The following is a 22,233-nucleotide window of genomic DNA, read 5'->3' as shown; positions in this document are numbered from 1 at the left end:
CAGGTCATAATCTCCCAGTCTGTGGATTGGAGCCCTACATCAGGCTTTGTGATGACAGTGCAGAGTCTGGAGCCTCCTTTGGACTCTGTGTCTCCTTCTGTCTTCCCCTCCCCCGCTAGTGCTCTGTCTCTCCCTCCCTCACTCTCAAAAATAAATAAACATTAAAAAAAGAAAATAATTTAAAAATAAATAGTAGGACACCTTTTTAAAAATTATTTTTGAATTTTAAAAATATTTTTTAATGTTTATTTATTTTTGAGAGAGAGAGAGAGTGTGGGGCTTGAACTTGGGAACAGCGAGATCATGACCTGAGCTGAAGTCAGACACTCAACCGACTGAGCCACCCACATGCCCCAGTAGTAGGACATCTTCTAACAAGCCAATCTGGAAATCATATTATCTCGAAAAATGCAATTTTGACTCAAAATTGGTTAGAGCTCAGCTCTCATGCAACTCTGTAAAGTTAGAGATTACTTTGCAGTAAACTGATCAGTGGGGTGAGTTTTTTTGTTCCCTGTCTGGTATGTAAGATAACACAATGGAAATGGCTTAAGCAATTTGGTATCCACCTTCACAATATTGTCTCAACAGTCCCTTCCCCAACTTCTTATATAAACTCCAGTTTCTCATAACCCTATGAAATTAGTTCCGATGTTCTGCTGTTCCCCCCATGAATTAAACTTTGACAGATACTATCTACGCATATGAGGATTACGATTTTAACAATTTTGCAATTAGAGAATCATGCCTTCATATATGGAACCTATTTTCAGAAACAATCTCACCACCCAAACTGCCAGCAATAGAATAGAATTGAAGAGTCTGCCCATATATTACAAAGTATGGCATAAACCATGAGAAGCAATGGTATATACTACTCAGGTGTCCCTATTAACTGCTAACAGGTTCATTTAGAATCACATCTTCCCAGGCCCATGCCCAAGTGTTGGATACTTACATAAAAATCTCTCAACTACATTTTTTGAGAAGCCATTCACACATTGTTCTGGAAAATTTCTGAAACGTGCCAAGCTTTATACAAATTCATCTCTAAAAAGCCATTTTCACTTCTTCGTGTACTCTTTCACTGCTGAAACTAAGTGTTTTTATATACAGAATATGTTTTCTGAGTTCCAATTTACATACATTCATGGGTGTTAATGTTCAGCACTATGATTTTTTTGACAAATACATAAACCTGAATAGCCGATGCCTTGGTCGAGATATAGAACATTTCTGCTACCCCTCAAAGCTCCCCTACGCCCACCTGTACTAGACACATCTTGCTAAATAGCAAGTTACCCCCAAACTTAGCAATGTAAAGCAACAAGCTTTCTGTTTTATTACCTCACATGATTTCTGAGGGCGAGGAGTCTAGGAGTGACTTAGCTGGGTGGTTCTGGCTCAGCATCTATCATAAAGCTTCAGTCAGGTGGCCAGGACCACAGTCCCTATGGACTTGACTGGAACTGGAAGATTCATTTCCAAGCTCGCTCAGTTGTTGGCAAGAGGTTTGGTTCCTTACCAATGCTGGCCTCTCCACAGGGATGTTCACAACACGATGCAGAGTCCCAGAGTAGTGGAGAGAATGAGAGAGAGGGAGAAGGAGAAAGAGGAAGAGAGGGAGGGAGGGAGGGAGAGAGAGGGAAAAAGAGAGAGAGAGAGAGAGAGAGAAAAAGAGAGAGAGAGAGAGAGAGAGAGAGAGAGAGAGAGAGACATTATAAGACTCAAGCTATAACCTTAACTCAGAAGAAGCATTCCACGCCTTCACTTTTGCCTTATTCTTTTGGTCACACAGACCAAACCTGGTACAACATGGGAGGGAACCAAGGGGAGAAATCATGGAGGGCCATCTTGGAGGCTGGTTACCATACCACTTCAGTCAATTTCGACTACTCCCAACCCCTTGCCCTCTGATGGAAATCACTGCTCAGGTTTCTTGCATCATAGACTCAACTTGCTCTAGAATTTCATATAAATAAAACAGACATTCCTTACTCTCTTGTGCATGGCTTCTTTTGCTCACCATAATGTTTCTGAGATTTATTCACGTTGTTATGGGTTTCTAGTAGTTCATTCCTATTTATCGCTGAGTAATATCCTATTATATCGATGTATATCAGTTTATTTGTTCTCCTATGGATAAACTTCGAATTGTTCATAATTTAGGGCTATTCTGAAAAAAATCAGCTAAAAATATTCTTGTACAAGTCTATTTGTGAATACATGTTCTCATTTCTCTTAAATATATACCTAGAAATGGGACTGTGGAGTCAAAGGGAACATGTATATATTCTGGATGGATATAGATATAGATATAGATATAGATATAGATATAGATAAAAAAACCATCAAATATGAATTTTTGTGAGTAATTATCCTGTTCTCTGGTTTGCTTATTCATTTTCTTAACACTCACTGTCTTCCAATATGAGAAGTTTTGATTGATTGATTGATTGATTGATTGATTATCTACTGGATCCTAATGGTTCTCTAGGAGTGGCCATAACTAAGCTGGATCTATGATTTCAGCTCTGTGAACTGGGCTCTGAAAGGGTACAGAAAAGGCAAAGTTGGCTGCCCCAATGAGGGATTAAGGTGTTTGGGCAGCACCTTCCAGATCCCAGGATCATTGGGCTAGGACTTTAGCATTCCTGGGAAAAGACCCAGAGATCCAAATACCTCCCAGAGACTCTGGATGCAGGTAAAGGCTGTCAACACAACCCGCCCATTCCCCTGCCAGGTGGTCCCCACCTCATCCCTCGTTTTGGCCCTTTCAGAGCCTGGATGTGAGAAGTGGGACACCTGGACAAGGCTGGCAGAGACATCGCTGTACTCAGGGGCAACCCAGTGTGACACGAAAGTAGGCATGAGGGTTAGAAGTGTGCCGCATCCTCTCTCTTCTTTGTATACTTAACCTTGAATCTGTGCTTTAAACTTGTTTTTACTGGTCTGGCAGTAAAATCAAATTCAATAACGAGCCCTCCTCCTCACTTGTTCCAATTTTTGAACTTGTTTCCAGACGCAAGTCTTCTTATGGAAATGTTTTCCCATTGTTCTATTTGTCAATTACCAGAGCAGTGGCTGTCTATTTAGTCCATGCGCGTATTTGATAGGGAGAGATGAATTTTAGAGTCAAGATTCTTGGTTTCATTTCTTAAAGTCCTCAGAATTTTGATTTTGTTTATAAATTGATTTAGTGAGAATGGATATCTTTACAACGATGAGCTCTTTTGCTGACACGCAGCATGCCATTCCAGGGATTTAAGTCCACTTTCATGCTTTTTAAAGAGATTTTATACCTTTAGAGATTTAATCACAGAAGTCTGTCAGATCTTGTTCAAGCATTTGATGTGCATTTATATTTCATGCCATCGGTAATATCATTTTTTATTTATCCCCAAAGCCATTGCATTTTTTAAATGTGTTTAATTTTTAAATGGGTTATACATGCGCAGTAGAAACATTTTTAAACGTGCTTTCATTTATATCTTCTGTCCTGTCCTCTCATTTAATTCTTCTAACTCATTGTACGATTTCTAATGATTTTTAACAACTGTATTGAGGTGTAATTTAATTCTACAGAATTCACTTATTTTAAGTGTATAATCATTTTTTTGAGAGAGAGACAGACAGAGAGAGAGAGAGAGAGAGAGAGCAGGGGAGGGACAGGGCAGGGAGAGAGAGAAAATTTTAGGCAGGCTCCCCACCCAGCGTGGAGCTGACCTCACAACTGTATGATCACAACCTGAGCCAAAATTGAGAGTCAGACACTAAACGAACTGAGCCACCCAGGCACCCCTAGAATCAAATGATTTTCAATGAAATTAGCAAATTGTGCAACCACCATCATAATCCAATTTTAGAACATGGCCCTCACTCTAACAAGACAGTTGAGGCCCGTTTACAATGAACCACCCCCTGGCCCACTCCTAGTGCCTGGCAACCACATCGGCCTTCTGTCTCTCTAGATTTGCCTTCCATGCACATGGAAACACACTATGTGGTCTTTGTGCCTGACTTCTTCCACTTAGTAGGATGTCTGGGAGGTTCTTCCATGTTTACTATGGATCAGGACTTCGCTTCTTTTTATCGCTGAGTAGTATTCCATGCAGGGATGCACATTTTGTTTTTCCATTCACCAGTTGATGGACATTTGGGTTGTTTCCACTTTGGGCTATTATAAATTAATAATGCTTCTGTGAATATTTATGTGCAGAAGTTTTTAATTTTGATGAAGCCTAATATATATATTTTTTTCTTTTCAAGTTAATGCTTTTTGGGTCCTCGCTAAGAAATTTTTGCTTACTCCAAGGTTGTGGAGTGAAATTTTTCCCTTTGTTCTTACAGGAGTATTATATTTTTAATTTTTACCTTTAATCTCCAATCCATTTTATCTTTTTAAATTTTTTTAAAGTTTTTTTTAATGTTTATTTATTTTTGAGAGAGGAAGGGAGAAAGAGAGAGAGAGAGAAAGTTGGGGAGGAGCAGAGAGAGAGAGAGGGAGACACAGAATTCAAAGCAGGCTCCAGGCTCTGAGCTGTCAGACTCAAACTCATGGACTTTGAGATCGTGACCTGAGCTGAAGTCAGACGCTTAACCCACTGAACCACCCAGGTGCCCCTCCAATCCATTTTAAATTATAATGTAAAATATGAATCTAGGTAGATTTTTGTAGAGATATTTAGCTCTTATATTCCTATTTGTTAAATCTTTTTCTCAATAAAGTATTTTGGTGTCTTAGTCAAAACTATATACATGTGGATCTAATACTAAAATCAGGTATTATGACTTTTCCAACTTTTTTTTCTTCAAAGTTATTTTGGCTTATTCTAGATTTTTTATGGTTTTATATAAGTTATAGAATCACGTTGCCAATTTCTGCAAAAAAAAATCTTCAGGAATTTTGATTGGAATTGCATTAAATCAGTAGATAAATTTGAAGGGAGCTACATTTTGTAATTTTATATTTTCAATGCATAAACATGTTATATATCTCTTCATTTTTTATATCTACTTTAATGTCTCTCAACAGTGTTTTGTAATCTGAAATGTAAAGATTTTACACATACTGTAAACAATTTTTTTTTTAAGTTTAGTTATCTTGAGAGAGAGAGAGAGAGCAGGGGAAGGGTATAGAGAAAGAGGGAGAGAGAGAGAGAATCCCAAGCAGGCTTTCCACTATCAGTGGGAAGCCCAACACAGGGCTCGAACTCATGAACCATGAGACCATGACCTAAGTAGAAACCAGGACCCCTCTGCTTAACCAACTGAGTCACCCAGGCACCCCATATTCTTTAAAAAAAGAATTATTTTCTAACTGTTCACTGTCAGTATAGGAAAACAATTATACCCATATATTGATCTTATATCTTATGACCTTGTAAATTCACTTATTAGCCTTAGAAGATTTTATGTTTTAGATTCCTTTGAGTGATTTTTGTTTTACATACACACTTATTTCTTTGGAAAACAAAGATAATTTTACTTTTCCTTTCCAATATTTATGTCTTTTATCTCTTGTCTTATTATACAAACTAGGGCCTCTAGTATAATATTGAATAGAAATGGGAAGAGCAGGTATCTTGCTTGTTCTTAATTTTAAGGAGAAAATATTTACCTTTTTACCATTAAGTGTAAGTTTGGGTTTGATCACAGTTGACCTTTGAACAATGCAGGGTTAGAGAAAATATATTTACAGTACTACACTGTATTTGTATACAGGGAAAAAGTGTGTATAAATGGACCCAGGCAGTTCGAACCCATGTTGTTCAAGGGTCAACTATAGTTCTTTTTCTATCTTCTTAAATTAGATGTTTAGGTCACTGATTATAATCCTTTCCTTTTCTAGCATAACTTATGAGTACTATAAATCAGAACTATGTATTTCTTTCTATGCACTGCTTTAATTTTGTCATACAAATATATAAATATAAACACACACACATTCTGTTCCCTGTATTGTCTAATTTCTCTTATAATTTTTTCTTGGACCCCCTGATTATACAAAAATGCATTGCTAAAAATCCAAATAATTTAGGAATTTTCCAGATATCTTTTTGTTATTCTAATTTAATTCTCTCTTGGCCAGATAACTCACTCTGTATAGTTTTAATACTTTTAAAGTGTTGAGACTTGTTTTATGATGCAGAATATAGTTTTATCTTGGTAAATGGTCCACGTGCACTTGAAAAGAATATTTATCCTATGGTTACTGGGTGAAGTGTTTGTAAAGGTCATTTGGGTCAATCGTTTGTTGTTATCAACCTTTTTATACCATGAAGAGGTTGGGTGTTTTGGGTGTATTTTATGATTAGGAGTACATTACTGAAAGAGAATTAAAATAATTTCCAATTGTGATGGTGGATTTGGTAATTTCTCAATTCTGCTCTGGAAATTTTTGTTCACTGTGTTCTGAAACTCTGCTTTAGGTGCATATACTTTTACAATTGTTCCTTTTCTTTTCTTTTCTTTTCTTTTTTTTTTTTTGATGAATCGCCTCTTTAACATTATGAAATGTCTCTTTCTTTGGTAGTATTCCCTGTCCTAAAATCTACATTGTCTGACATTACAATAGCCACTCCAGCTTTCTGATAGAGTTCACGTGGTATAATTCTTCCATTTTTCCACTTTCATTTTACTTGTGTCTTTTTACTAAATTTGTGCCTTTCAAATAGCATATACTTGGGCTTTGCTGTTATTACCCAGAGTGACAATTTCTCTCTTTAATTGCAGGATTTAGTGCATTTATTTTCTTTCTTTTTTTTTAATCACTCTAAAATTCTATGATTCTGTAGTATAATTACGTTATCTTGAGTAGATTGGGATCCTACTCATTGGTAATGTTATGGATAGCCTAGACACTCACATGTCTTTCTTCTATTTGCTTCATGCACACAGTGAACTGAATTCCCATTAGTTTCCCCCCATCTTCATAAGCCTATTTTTTTAATCCAGTTACTAGCTCCATATTACCGAATCAACTGTGAATATTTATTCAGGTCGCACTCAAAATGATTATCTTTATCGGGTAAAGAGCCAGAATTTACAACATCCTTTAAATGTGTTTGTTATCCCAATGTTTCCATAGCCAAATGCTTTGTTTTAGACATTCTCATTACTTTGAAAACTTATTTCAAGACAGATGTGGTAGCTACATGGAATTATACACATTCCTAATATATTTTTTTCAAATACGTGCAGAATTGAATTACTGAAGATTAGTTTTGAATTTGCAAGTTCGTTTTGCAGTACAAGAAATCAAAAGCATTGTTAGCACAGATATTCTCATTCAAGAGAAGCACCGTGCAAGATGATATGTGCCACCACGACTTCATTTACTTAGTAACTACACGAGTATTATCTGAACGACGCCAGAAATAGGTATTATTGGTATTGGTATTATTTATTACCCAGTCTAACAATTTCTGTCTTTAACTGGAAAAGTGAATATTTTAATGTAAATATCAATCTTGTTGGGCTTGTGTCTATCATCTTGCTATTTTTTGTTATTTGTCTCCTATTTATTGTTCTTTATTCATCATTTTCTAGCAGCCTTTGGATTAAGTATTTGAATATTGTGTCTTTCCCTATTGGCTTGTGATCTCAACTTCTTTGTTTTATTTTTATTGGTGCTGTGGGTTCCTAGGGTTTACAATATGCATTGTAACTCTTCATAGTCTACCTTCAAGTAGTTTATGCCATGTAGATAAAATGAAAGAACACTAACGTGATATATTTTATCTCCCCCTTTATGCTATTGTTGTAATACACATTACTTGTACATGAATTGAGGCCCTACAATACATGGTCAGTTACTTTTCCCTTAAAAAGCAAACTATGCTGGGGCGCCTGGGTGGCGCAGTCGGTTAAGCGTCCGACTTCAGCCAGGTCACGATCTCGCGGTCCGTGAGTTCGAGCCCCATGTCGGGCTCTGGGCTGATGGCTCAGAGCCTGGAGCCTGTTTCCGATTCTGTGTCTCCCTCTCTCTCTGCCCCTCCCCCGTTCATGCTATGTCTCTCTCTGTCCCAAAAATAAATAAAAAACGTTGAAAAAAAAAAATTTAAAAAAAAAAAAAAAAAAAGCAAACTATGCTTTAAATCCACTATCAAACAAAAATGATTTTGTATTTACCCCCATGTTTACCATTTTCTACACTCTTCATTCCTTCATGCAGATCTGAGTTTCCACCTGCCATCATTTTCCTTTACCCTGAAGAACTTCCTTTAAACCGCCTTTTCACAAAGGTTTGCTGGTAATACATTTTCTCAGTTTTGCTTTGCATACAAATATTTTTTTATTTCACATTCCTTTTTAAAAGATATTTTCCACGTACATAAGATTCTAGGTTAGCTGTTTGTTTTTTTCTTTTGGCATTTTACAGATGTTGTTTCATTATTTTCTGGCTGGCACTGCTTCTGACAATAACACAGCAATCATTTTTACCATTCTTTTATAAGTAATATATTTTCCTGCCCTCTGGCTTAAATTTTCTCTGTATCAGTGGTTTTCAACAAGTTGATGCATTGCCATTGTTTTGTATTGCTGAGCTTCTGAGAATTGTGGATTTATTTTTTACATCACATATTAACATTTTATCATGCTTATTTCATTAAATATGTTTGTACTTAAACCTCTTTCCTCCTTCTGAGACTCTTGATATTGTGTTAGACTTTCCATATTGTCCCACAAATCCCTGAATACCTTTTCTTTCTTTTCCACCATTTCTCCTCCTTTACATACATACTACAGTCTCTACCCTGTCTTCAAGTTCCCTGATTTTTGTTTTCTTCTGCATGATTCAATCTACTGTTAACCCCGTTGAATGACTTATTCATTGCAGATATTATATTTTGTTAGTACAAAATTTCCATTTGGTTCATTTTTTTTTTCTTTTTCATTGCTGTCTCCCTATTTAGATGTCCTATTTGATCCTTACTATGGTCACATTTTCCTTAAAGCTCGGAAAGTAATTAAAATAGATATTTTGAACATCTTTGCTTATTCTATCATCTCTCTCAGATCTGTTTCTATTTCTCTTGGTTTGGGGATCACATTTTCCTGCTTTTCCAAATGTCTTATAATTTTTTATTATGTTTTGAGAATTTGGAATGCTATGCTGTTATGTGTCTTACTATTTTCCTTGAATTGTGAAACTTATTCTAGGAAGAAGTAATTTACTTGTAGATTTGCTTAATCCTCTGAAAATTTATCATAAATCTTTACTCAGGTGGGTCTAGAGTAGACTTTGCTCAGGGTGGGTTACCTCTGCTTCCTACTCAGAATTTCAATAAGGTCTCTCCTCTTTGGCTCAAGTAATGTGCCTGCTATCCAAAGTCTGACAAAAATTTTTTTCATAAGTATTCTCCACTTCTCTAATTATTCATGGTAAGAAGGCTAGTCCAACACCAGATACTCTGTCACGGCACTGAAAAATCAATTTTGATTACAGCAGTCTCCTGCTCAAAATCTTTTAGATCACGACTATTTACAGAATAAACTCAAAATTCCTTAGCCTGAAAATCTGATTCAGTATGCTTTATTTCCCACATCTGTCCTTAAAATATTTTCTACCAGGAAAAAAATTCATCTTTTCAGCCTCATTTTTGGATCAAAGTCTTGGGTTCAAATCCTGATTGAACTTTGGTTCTCCAGTCTGTAAAATAAGGATAAGAACCGGGGCACCTGGATGGCTCAGTCGGTTGAGCGTCCACCTTTGGCTCAGGTCATGATCTCACAGTCTGTGGGTTCGAGCCCCACACTAGGCTCTGTGTTGACAGCTCAGAGCCTGGAGCCTGCTTCGGATTCTGTATTTCCCTCTCTCTCTGCCCCTCTCCTGCTTTCTCTCTCTCTCTCTTTCTCAAAACTAAAGATGTTTTTTAAAAATTTGAAAAAAGAATAAGCACCATACCTACCTCACAGGAGTTGTGAAGAATAAATACCATAGTTGACAGAAAGCACCTAGTATAGTGTCTGTCTTATCAGAGACACTTAACCATAAGAAGTATTGATGCACCTGCCCTCTGATGTGCCCCCAAGTAGACTGCAATTTCCTAAAGAATAGACGTAACTATTTCATCTATTTACCCCTCCCATAGCCTAAATCCATGCAATAAATCATAATGGTTAAAAACATTGGCCTTGTAACTAAACCTCCCAAGTTTATTCCTTTATCCTACAAGGATATACTGATGTCATATGAGTCAAAAAACAAAGATCCATGCGAAGCAGCAAGAATACTATTGGGAGCAAAAACAGACATGGTCTCTGCCCCAGTAGAGCTGACAGTCTATTGTAAGAAACAGACACCAATGAGACATTTACCAAAAATAAAAACAAACAACAACAAATAGAGCAGGCAACGGAAATCGTGCAAAGCACCATGGCAGGAAGGAGGATGCAGGACGCAGAGAACTGAAATCAGAGGGCAAAGGCTGTGTGTGTGCTACAAGACGAGGGTGGAGAAGCCTGGTTCAATCCTTGAGGTCACGTTAAGAATTTCCATCTTTAGCTTAAGAGCAGTGGGACACAGCTGAACGGTTTTAAGTAGGGAGATTACTCTGCCTCTGCAGCGTGAAGAACAATGTAGAAATGTACAGACGTAGCTGGGATATATCAGCGTTTCAGTTACTATTGCTGCTCAACAAATCACCCCCAAACTTCTCAGCTTCTTTTTTTTATCAAGTATAGTTGACATGCAATGCTACCTTAGTTTCAGGTGTACAACATAGTGATTGGACAAGTCTATATGTTAGGCTACACTCACCACACCTGTCACCATAAAATGCTATTGTGATGCCATTGACTATATTCCCCGTGCTGTAACTTTCATCCCCTAGAACAATCATTTTATTATGTTGATTGATTTAGTATTTCTGAAACTTGGGCAGACAGGGGTGGGGCTGAAGGTGGAGAGAGTAGAAGGTGGAGGGAGAAGGGGCATAACTTGCCACTGTTCCATGATGCCTGGGAACTTTACCTTGAAGACTTTTTAAACTGGGAGGGCACTGGTGGCTAGGGTCTGGAATCATCTAAAAGACTTGATCACTCACTTGTCTGGGCTTTGGCTGAGATAGTGCAAAAATTATAACTGACGACCAAAATGCCCACATGTGACCTCCCCATGTGGCTTGGCTTCCTGAGAGCATGGCCATCTAAACTTCTCAGGGCTCCAACATCAGTGTTATAGCAAGCAAGATAACGTTGCATTGCCTTTTATGACCCGGCTCTGAAGTGACACAATCCTACTTTAATGAGACTTTGTTGGTCAGTGCAGCCCCAAGTGCAGCCAATTTCAAGGGCATAGAACCTACACTTCACTTCTCAATGGGAGATGTTATCAAAGAACTTCAGGGCAATGTTTAAAATACCAAAATCAGTAATAATGTTATTTCAATAGAGATGGTGATAGATGAGGGTAGCTTAAACCAAAGTGGTGATAGCAGAGGTGGAGTACAGTATTTAAGATGTAACATTAGCAGGACTTGGTGATACAACAGATATGAGGAAAGAGCCGAGGCTTTCAAATTGCACAGCAGAAGGGATGGTGGTGCCACTTACTAGACTATGGAACAGAGGAAGAAGACTGGAGCTTGCACATTCCGGTCTGCGGGAAGGATAACTTGAATTGGCTTGGGAAATGATGAGTTGGGAGAGACTTTGAGACATCGCAGTGAAAGTCAGGTAAGCACCTGAATGTATGGACTCCAAAGAGACATTAGGGCGGGCTAGGGGAATTATTATTTTGGTGGTCTTTGACATCAAAGATGCAGGTGAGATCAGAGAGGGAATACAAAGCAAAAAGTAATGAGGGACAAGCATAAATCTTTGAGCAACTTTAACATCAACGACTTTGGAGGAGACAGAGGCTAGAGGTGCCTAGAAGAGCAGTCAAGGAGTTAATAGAAAATGAAGAGTCGCCTGCACCTCAAAATCCCAGAAAAGAGAGGAGCGAAGGAAAGGAGAGTGGTCAAGTGTCATATGCCGAGGAGAGTCTAGATGAGAAGAGGTCTGAGGATCTAGTGCAGGGAGTTGATTACTGTGGATGCTGAGATTTTTTTTCATACAGTTATGAGTGCACAATGGAAAATGAGAAGAAACCTGTCTGAAATGGAGGCAGAAAAAGACCCAGGGCTTTCATTCCACAGTCACCACTGAACCCAGCGTGCTCAAAGCCAATGAGTGATTTTGCCACCATTGGCACTTCTAATCACCCTGCCTCTATAATCTCTCTTCACTGAAAAAAGCCCCTCTTTGTTTACACTTTATATTTCTCAGCAAACATACACTTCTTAGAAAACCCTCTTCTGTGTTTCATTTAGCTGTCCTCTTTCACCCACCATTTACCTGCAGGCATCCTCCTGACTCAGTCCGGGTCCCATACCCCCTTTCCCCACATCCACTCTCCCCCCCATAGCCTCGCTTACCTTGAGATGCACACCTGCCCACAAGGTGGCTGCCTAGACACACATCTCCATCCCAGATGTTTCTTCCTCTGCCCAAGCTTTTTCTGGCTGTTTTGAAGGCCAAATGCAGATGATTTTGTTGCTGAAGCCAACAATGTACCCTACCCAAAGTTAAATCAAATGAGTCCTATAAACTCTTCTTGCCATTGGTTCTTCCCTATTTCTAGTTCCCCGTATCTCAAATTCTGATGCCACCTTCTGCTTTTTGCTACCTTCTGGCTTCCTGAGCTCATCTCTGCCTTTTTGCCTCTCATGTGCACATATATCCAGGGCAGTCTCCTGCATTCTCCTGGATTCCCACGAATTTCTATCTTCACAATAACCCAGACCCAGTGTTAACACATACGTGGCTCTAAGAGCCACCTATCAGGCTCCCTGATAACAGTTGGTCAAAGTCATCTTCTTGACATGTTACTATCCTGTATGTGACGGGGTGATTAAAATAGAAAGGGGAAGTTCCAACTGGTTGTCAACGCTGACCCTTTTGCGCGGTTCCCTGGAACACTATGTTTAGAATTCTGAATCCCCATCCAGATTCTTGCAAGAATTCCAAAGTTGGCTGGTGCTATTTGGTATTTTGTTATTCGTTTTGCTCTTTGTAAGAATTAACAGCCCCCGTTGCAGGTCAAATGCAATCCTCGGTAAGAACATTGGATGAAATAAAAGTAGGCCTATATTGTAATCTCCATAAAAGGGTTAGGATCTTGCCTACAAATTCCAAAAATTCTATAAAATATGACTTATTAATGCGTGTTAGGAGGTGATATGGCTCAACATTGGCTCTTTTGTTTCTTTTACATTATTCGTCTCCTTTATATAGCTACAGTTATCTTAGAGACCTACTGGTTACAAAGAGCTCTCAAAAGGAATGCCTGATCCAGAAAATTTTAATCTATGGATCAGCTATAACCCACCAGCTCCTCCTCAGGTTGTGACAAGCTGTCCTCGTGTTTTGCCTGTGCGCTAAACGATATGGAAACGTAGAATCTGTCAAAAGAAGGACCACCTTGAGAAAACACATCCCTGGAGATCCAGCAACGCTCTTTACAGCTCTTTACGCTTTCACCAGGTGAAATTTCATCACGTTCGTGTGCAAAACAGGCAGGGCCAGGACTTGGGTACCAGAGTTAGACAATTCTGAGAAGGGTGTCTCTGGCGACTGTCATATTTGCAATATCAGTGTGAATGCATCACAGATGCTACTGCACAGCCATATTATAGACCCAAATTTGGTTATAAAAACATGGCACACAAATTTTCAAAGATTTATAGTTAAGGTTGATGATAGTAATGTGCAGTTGTTTGTTGTACAACTCAATTGCTGTTGCTGGTGGAACAACTTTGGAAAAACACATGTGATATTAATGAAAGCATAGAGTGACCTCTTGGTTTGACCCACCAGCCCTTGGTGTTACTGGAATAATTTATCCCTGGACACTTCCAATAGATTTTCCAAAGTGTTATATGAAGACTCTATTAAGCACATGTTGTCTGGCACAGGGTAGGTGCCCAAAATAGTTGTGCAGAAAAATAAACGCGCTTTTTCAAAAATATCTTTGCCATTTACTAAAGACAGAACCATTCATTGATTGCTTGCCTCTGATGAGAAGCCCTCAAGAAGAGTTACCTATTCTGCTTAAACACGTTAGTAAGAGCTAACACTTAGGATCACTTGCTATAGGGCAGACACTTTGCTGAGCACCTTATCAGTATTATACGCTTCCTTCAAACCAGCCTATGAAGCAGGTACTGCAGGTGCTTTCTAGGATGAGGGATCTGAAACAGAGAACGTTAAATAATTTCCCCCAAATAACAAAGTTAGTAAAAACTGAAGCTGGGGGGCACCTGGGTGGTTCAGTGGGTTGAGCATCCGACTTCGGCTCAGGTCATGATCTCACAGTTCATGAGTTCAAGCCCCACATCGGACTCTGTGCTGACAGCTCAGAGCCTGGAGGCTGCTTTGGATTCGGTGTGTGTGTCTCTCTCTCTCTGCTTCTCCCCTATTCACGCTCTGCTCTGTCTCTCTCTCTCAAAAATAGATAAACATTAACAAATATAAAAAAACAAAGAAACAAAAACATCCAAAAAAAAAAAAAACTGGAGCTGGGATATGAACCCAGGCAGCCTGCTCCTGAGCTTAATTTATCCAGTGGTTTGCAGTTTGTCTCAGCTAAGCACTGAAAGTAAGTAGAACCAGACCGAAACCAAAGGTTGAGGATGACACAGAGGAGGCAGATGTTAGGTTAAGAAAGAAAAGAGGGATCTTCAGAATTGCACTCCTTCCATTTGAAGAGGGCTGAGGCCAGATGTGACTGTAAAAAGCGGTCAAGGCCAGATATGACAGGAACAAAGGGATAGCTTACAAATAGGAGTGAACCAGAGGCGTCTGGAATATTCTGGAAAAAAATTTTCCAGTTTTATTGAGATATAATTGACATAAAACATTGTGTAAGCTTAGGGTATACAACCTGCTGATTTGATATACATGTCTATTGCTCAATGATTATCACAATAAGGTTACCATAATAACACATCCATCACCTCACATAATTACCTTCTTCTTTTGTGTGTGTATAGTGAGAACAACTGAGATTTACTCTTTTAGCCACTTTCAGTTATACAATAGAGTATTGTTAACTATAGTCACCATATTGTATGTTAACTCTCCAAAACGTATTCATCTTATATCTGGATGTTTGTACCTTTGACCAACATCTTCCCGTTTCCCTAGGACCCCAGGCTCTGGAAACTACCATTCTACTTTCTGTTTCTATGATTTTAACACTTTAGATTCTACATATAAGTGATACCGTATAGTATTTATCTTTCTCTGTTTGATTTATTTCACTAAGCATAATGCCTCAAGGTCCATCCATGTTGTCACAAATGGCAACATTTCCTTCTTTTTATGGCTGAAATAGATTGTGTATATAGAGGTGTGTGTGTGTGTGTGTGTGTGTGTATGCCTCATTTTCTTTATCCATTCATCTACAGATGAATCCTTAAGTTATTTCCATTTCTTGGCTATTGGTTATTGTGATTAATGCTATAATGAATATGAGGGTGCAGGTATCTCTTCAGGGTAGTGACCTCATTTCCCTTAAATATATACCCAGATGTGAGATTTCGAGATCATATGGTACTGCTGTTCTTAATTTTTTTGAGGACCCTCCATACCGTTTTCCACAGTGACTGCACCAATTTACATTTCCCACCAATAGTGCACAAGGATTCCCTTGTCTCCAGAACCTCACCAGCATTTGTTCTCTCTTATCCCTTTGATAATAGACATGCTTCCAGGTATAAGGTGATATCTCACTGTGGTTTTGGTTTGCATTTCCTTGATGATTAGTGATACTGAGCACACTTTCATGTACCTATTGCCTATTTGTATGTCTTCTTTAGGAAAAAAAATCTGTTCAGATCCTCTATTTTTAATTGATTTTTTTTTTTTACTATATCTCTTCTGTAACAAAGAGGATCTGAAAATCTCCTCTGCCCTTGTGCACAGTAAGCATACCAGTGGGAGAAGTTCATGTATGCATATTTTAGGCTGAGGTCTGACAAGACCACACCCCTCACTGCACCTGCACCTGACCTCCTCAGGTCTCCACTTCAGATGAACCCTCAACCGTGCCAATGACTAAGGAGTCTGAGTCTCCCTTCATTGCTGACTTCCTTCTTCTCCCATGTTGGGTCCAAGTTCTCAGATACCTATAAATCACTGAACCAGATGCCCACTTGAAGGAGATAAAGCAGCAAGCAGAAGCTTTGAAACTGTTCCACCTCCTCTGCAGGTCAGATTCTTTGCGAATTAAATCATGTGCAGACTGAACTTGAGTTTGCCCTTTTGACTCCTCGGGACTCCTCAGAACACCTTTGGAGTCATTCCCCGACATCACCATTCTGGCTCAACCCTATGCCCCTTCTTTTTTTTTTTTTTAATTTTTCAAAAAATGTGTATTCTTGAGAGATAGAGACAGACAGAGCACTAGTGGGGGAGGGGCAGAGAGAGAGAGAGCAAGACAGAGAGACACAGAGTGGGAGACACAGAATCCAAAGCAGGCTCCAGGCTCCAGACTATCAGCACAGAGCCTGACGTGGGGCTCAAACTCACAAACCACAAGATCATGACCTGAGCCGAAGTCAGACACTTAACCAACTGAGTTACCCAAGTGCCCCAACCCTGTGTTCCTTCTTGATTGGGTTTTGAGGGTACTAATCCTCTCTAGGTCCTAGTTATTGATGAACACATATAAGACATCTGCTAGAAATCTAGATCTAGAGATATAGCTAATGTTAATAGTAAATCTAGATTAGGGAAAACAAGTAGAGCCTCTTGCCTCCTTCCTCAGCACAAACCTTGGAACCATAAGACCCTAATTTACCTTCCTGACTCCATGGGCAAGGTAAGCCTGTGCCTGCTATATAAAGAGAGGGAAGAGTTAGGACAGGAAGAAGGGAACAGAAGGGAGATAAAGAGTGACCCACTGGGGCGCCGGGGTGGCTCAGTTGAGCGTCCAGCTTCGGCTCAGGTCATGATCTCACGATTCATGAGTTTGAACCCCACGTTGGGCTCTGTGCTGACAGCTCAGAGCCTGGAGCCTGCTTCAGATTCTGTGTCCCCCTCTCTCTCCGCCCCACCTCTGCGTGTGCTCTGTCTTTCTCTGTCTTTCAAAAATGAATAAACATTAAAAAAATTTATTTTTAATTAAAAAAAAAAAGAGTGACCCACCCTGAGAGAATTTTAGGGCCACAGATCCATCGTCTCAATAAGGTGCTGCTTGAAGGTTAGCCCCCAGTCCCATCAGTAACAGAAGCCCTTGAAGGGAAACATGAGGAAGGGTGGATAAGGCACTTTCTAACATTCTTAGCTGTTAGTTCTCTTAACTCCTCAGGCTTAGCAATCAAGCTTGTGACTCACGCCTTTGATATCTTCTTTGGGAGAAGAGATTCGTGGTTGATTGGAGAAGTCTTGCTTCCTGTTTTGAGGCTGTTTCACTACTCTGCTGTTCCTAGGAGAAAGAAGTTCAGTTTGGGTACCCAGATAGCTCTGCAGGGTTCAACACTGGGCATTAAATGTATTTCCCAACTAAGGACAAAAACCCATGGCTTTATCTCCTTCTAGTGTTAAATTATGCCAAAGGCAATATCCATGTAGACCAGAGGACATAAGCGATAAACCAGAATGACAATACAATAATATCCCAATTCCAGGAACCACAAAAGTCCCAAATTTAAATTATCTTCCATTATTAAGGTCTTGAGAAGAAATTGACCTTCGATCAATGTGCCCTGAATTAAAGACCAAAAATCCAAATCATTTTCTACTTACTTTTCTATTCTGACATTCAACCAGGAGAGTTCTGGGATCCTTTAGCATCTGTTTGGTCCTTTTCTACTAGAAACCCCTTCAAAGTTTATCTCATCCAATGATATCCTTCACGGTATCTTATTTTCCCAAAATGCTCCATGGCCATAGCATTTTCACATCACCAACCCCACTGATACTTACAAAATTTCAAAAACAAACCTCAGCCATTACAAGTCATATCCCAAACAAATACAATTGATTCTCATTATTCACAGTGACTTTATAGAACATAATCACTGATTTTCAAATACTGATTTTCAAATACTTCTTGTGCATAGAAACACTAGACAACTTCAGCATCAGGCTTGGGGTCCAAGTTAAGCAGTGAAATCACCAACAGAAAGCACAAAAAAATGCAAAAATATTGGCACTAACTGGACCACAAAAAGGACCCTTGTTTGCAATGTGAAAGTTGAATCAAGAAGGCAGAGCATTGCCTTGTTCCACATCAACTGGGAGCATGCACATTGGGTGAGTTGAATTTGTGCTTCTGTGTGTGTCCATAAATACTGCAACAGCACCATAAGTATTGATTTCAGCGTCACAAATAAATTTTAGCAAATAGGGAAATTCACAAGTATGGAATCAGTGAATAAGGAGGATGAAGTGCATGTTCTCACAGCCCAGGACACAGTGCATTCCAGACCCACGTTGTGTCACCCTGCAAAAACCACAAAAGATATCTCAATTGCCTGGAGGAAGGAATGTAGGCAAGGAAATCAAGAAGAGCCAAAATATGGAAAGACCCCAGATGCCCATCAACTGACGAATAAATAAAGAAGATGTGGTATGTTACTTGGCAATGAAAAAGAATGAAATTCTGCCATTTGCAACAACATGGATGGAACTAGAGTGGATTATGCTTAAGTGAAATAAGTCAGTCAGAGAAAGGCAAATAACATATTATTTCATTCATATGCAGAGTTTAAGAAACAAAACAGATGAACATAGGGGAAGGGAAGGAAAAATAAGGTAAAAACAGGGAGGGAGGTAAACCATAAGAGACTCTTGAATACAGATTACAAACTGAGGGCTGCTGGAGGGATATTGGGTGGGGGCAGGGGCTAAATGGGTGATGGGCCTCAGGGAGGGCACTTGTGATGAGGACTAGGTGATGTATGTAAGTGATGGATCACTAAATTCTGCTCCTGAAATCATTATTACACTACATGTTAACTAACTTGGATTTAAATTTTTAAAAAAGAAAAGAAAGAGAGAATATCTTTTGCTAGCCTTACCAAGATGCTTATTCATCCGTGACTCTTTCTCAGTACCTCTGCCTCTGAATGTCCTCACGTGTGGAGGGAACCTTTCCTCTAAATGGTAATTGTGGCACGATGCTCACCATGTCCTGAAGGAAAAGAAATCCTCGTCTGTACCCAACCTTCTTTCTCACTGACGGAGCTTTGGGTCTTGTTATGAACCACACAGAACCTCCCTTGGAGGAGGTCTGACAGCGACATCTGAGAGACGAAATCCAACACCAAGAACGCAAACCACGTGGCTTCAACACTTCAGCACTCAGCACTCAGAGCACTCAGTTCACCAGCACTCTGGTGTACTTCAGAGATCACCAAGGGGTGAGCAGAGCAACCAGCCAAGAGGTCCCAGCTTGCCATGCAGATGTCATTGTTGTCCTAGAAAGTGTCTACAAGGGAACTCCAAGAAGGCTGGTCTGTTTTAGCCCAATACGTACTTGCATAAAGGAGAAATTCCTAGGGCACCTGAGTGGCTCAGTCAGTTAAGCGTCCAATTCTTGATCTCAGCTGAGGTCATGATCTCATGGCTCATGAGTTCAAGCCCCACATTGGGCTCTGTGCTGATGGCGTGAAGCCTGCTTGGGATCCTGTCTCTCCTTCTCTCTGCCCCTCCCCTGCTTGTGCTCTCTCTCTCAAAATAAATAAATAAACTTAAAGAAAAAAGAAGAAGAAGAAATTCCTTAGGCTAACCATCAGCCCCTTCAGATAAAGGAATTCTGTGATGCATTCACTCCAAAAATAAAACAAGAACTTTAAACCTCATTGGGGTTATTTGACTACATGTATAACACCTTTCCTTTCCTACTAGGGAAGGGTCCTTTTAGGAGTTGACCTCATCAAAGAGTGATTTAAACTCTGTCACCAAAGGGTGCCTGGGTGGCTCAGTGGGTTAAGCCTCCAGCTTCTGCTCAGGTCATGATCTCATGGCTTGTGAGTTCGAGCCCTGCATCGGGCTTTCGGTTCTCGGGTCAGAGCCTCCTTCAGAATTTCTTTCCCTCTCTCTCTCTGCCCCTCCCCAGCTCATGCACGTACGCTCTCTTTCTCTCTCTCAGAAATAAATAAACATTAATAAAACCAAAAAGTAAATAAAGGCTGCCGCTGAACTTAGGAAAGGATATAAAGCACTCTCAAAGCGCTTGTGTCCTCTTGCGGGGCTGGAGCCGCCTTTAATCTTCAAATGCCAAGACACTAGATATAGGGCCGCCTACATGAGCCAGTAATAGTATTTTTGTTATTGATTAGGGACCAAGAAGTTCCATGATAGTTGTTTTACTTGTATGGATCAAAGCTGCTTTTAGAAGGTTTTTTTTTTTTTTTTGGTGGGGGGGGGGAGCGCTTTTCTGTTCCCTTTTCAGATTTTTTTTAAAAATGTCCCCACCATCTATGCAAATTATATTACATCACATTCCCTGATCACATCATATCAGCAAGCTGCCCAATTCCTTGTTACCTCAAGTGACAGAGTACCCTGCAGAATCTAACAGGAAATGTCTGAAGGAATTCAAGCCACTGGGTAATCACATAAGGCTGCGGAAAGCCGACAAGCACAGAGGTCAGGAACAGACTTTGAGGCCAGACCAGCAATGTAATCTTGGGCAAGTTATTTAGCATTTCCAAACCTCAGTTTCCTTATCTGTAAAATGGAGGTAACTATTACAACTTCTTAAGATTATTGCCATGATGCATGAGAAAATGTAAATGTAAAACGCTTGGCCCATAATAAAATCTCCACAAATAGTAGCCACTCTTTTTTATGCAATAATGTATGGCTTTTTCTTTTTTCTTTCTGTCCTTCTTTCCTTCTTTCTTTTCTTTCTTTTTTTCTTTCTTTCTTTTCTTTTTTTTTTTAAATTCCAGAGAAGTTTCCAGCCCCACCTCTTTTGAAAGACAAATGGTTATCTTGGAACGGATTTTTTTTTCTCTTGAATGAGGTCACTTGAGTGCCCTCTTAGGTATGAAATATAGGTGAGTTGGCAATCTAATTGAAACTTCTTTTTAATGGGCCCTGAGTAGCTGCATCTGTGGGGGAATAGACCTTGCTACAGAGAAACCTAAGGGTTTCTGGAAGGAAAGAGACTGTTCCCAGGGATTCCAGGGTAGAGAGGCATAGTGGTGGGCAGTACGGTGACCCTACATGAGGCCCTCAAGTTGTGAGCACAGACTGGTGACCAGAGCTCTCAACACATTGGTTGTCCATTGGAAAACAATGAGTGCAAACCAAATAAAGTGCATCTCCGAGGCCAGCAAGTACATCCTGGCAAGTAAATACTGAGTGCATCACGGCCACCTCAAATGATGACTGTGTGGAAAGGACCACTGTGGCATCAGATTCCATATCCCCTTTAAATGATGAAGCAGATACTATCTGCAATAACGGAAGGGATTTTTTAAATGAAGAAAAGCATGCTATTATTTAAGGATGTAATTTTGACCAAGAAGCAAAAATCCATATTGATTTTGCACGGCCATTGAATACGAAGTCCACTGGGGAGAATTCCCTTCCAGAATGACTCATTGTACTCGCAGAATCTTTACGCAACAAAGTCTTGCATCTGTTGTCAGATTACTGGAGCAAGAACTGCTGACAAAGACCATTCATTTGCGTATAGAGTATGCAGACAGGCATCTGACTTAAGCCAAGCTACTCTTCCTCGTCAGCCTCGGAGAGACTCATCAGTCTGAAAACATCAGGCAAACCACTCCAGAAGCCCTGAGCCAGAAAGCTACTGGGGAATGAACAGAAAGCTTCTCCCATTTCTTAATTTTCAACCGGTCACCTCATGTTCGACTAGAGGAGTCGGTTCTAGGGATTTACTACTAGGTCAATCTTTCCACAGACTGAAACTCAGGTGACAACTTATGAAGAAGAAAGGTCAGAGTGTAGATGTCTCTCATGTCCACGGTCCAATCACCACACCCAGGGAAGTAGTCTTTCTAGGGACTGGGGAATTGGATTAGTGGCTTCCTGCTACGTTCCTAATTTAGGGTCAGAAAGTCAATGATAGGGCAGGTGTTCAGCTGATACACTATGCCATCAGCACATTGACAACCATGACATGTACCTTCATGGTTAAAAGGTAAAGTTGAGAAGATCCGTAGTCATTGGGAACATTTTCTATAGGACCAGCGATATTGC

The 22,233-nt window shown here is 39.7% G+C and overlaps 1 protein-coding gene across 1 annotated transcript in view; it reads right to left on the bottom strand.

Moving 5' to 3' along the window:
- Positions 1-12,856, bottom strand: part of IL1RL1 (interleukin 1 receptor like 1) — a 69,802-nt gene extending 56,946 nt beyond the window's left edge. Inside the window, exon 1 of the mRNA XM_058684557.1 lies at positions 12,426-12,856. The gene's annotated coding sequence lies outside the window, so the exon portion shown is untranslated. The remainder of the gene's footprint in view (positions 1-12,425) is intronic.
- Positions 12,857-22,233: the final 9,377 nt, after the last annotated feature.

Source organism: Neofelis nebulosa, chromosome 9, assembly GCF_028018385.1.
Source record: "Neofelis nebulosa isolate mNeoNeb1 chromosome 9, mNeoNeb1.pri, whole genome shotgun sequence".
Classification (NCBI taxonomy): Eukaryota; Metazoa; Chordata; class Mammalia; order Carnivora; family Felidae; genus Neofelis; species Neofelis nebulosa.
Note: the sequence above shows the minus strand (reverse complement) of the source record. Positions and strands in the feature narration are given on the sequence as shown.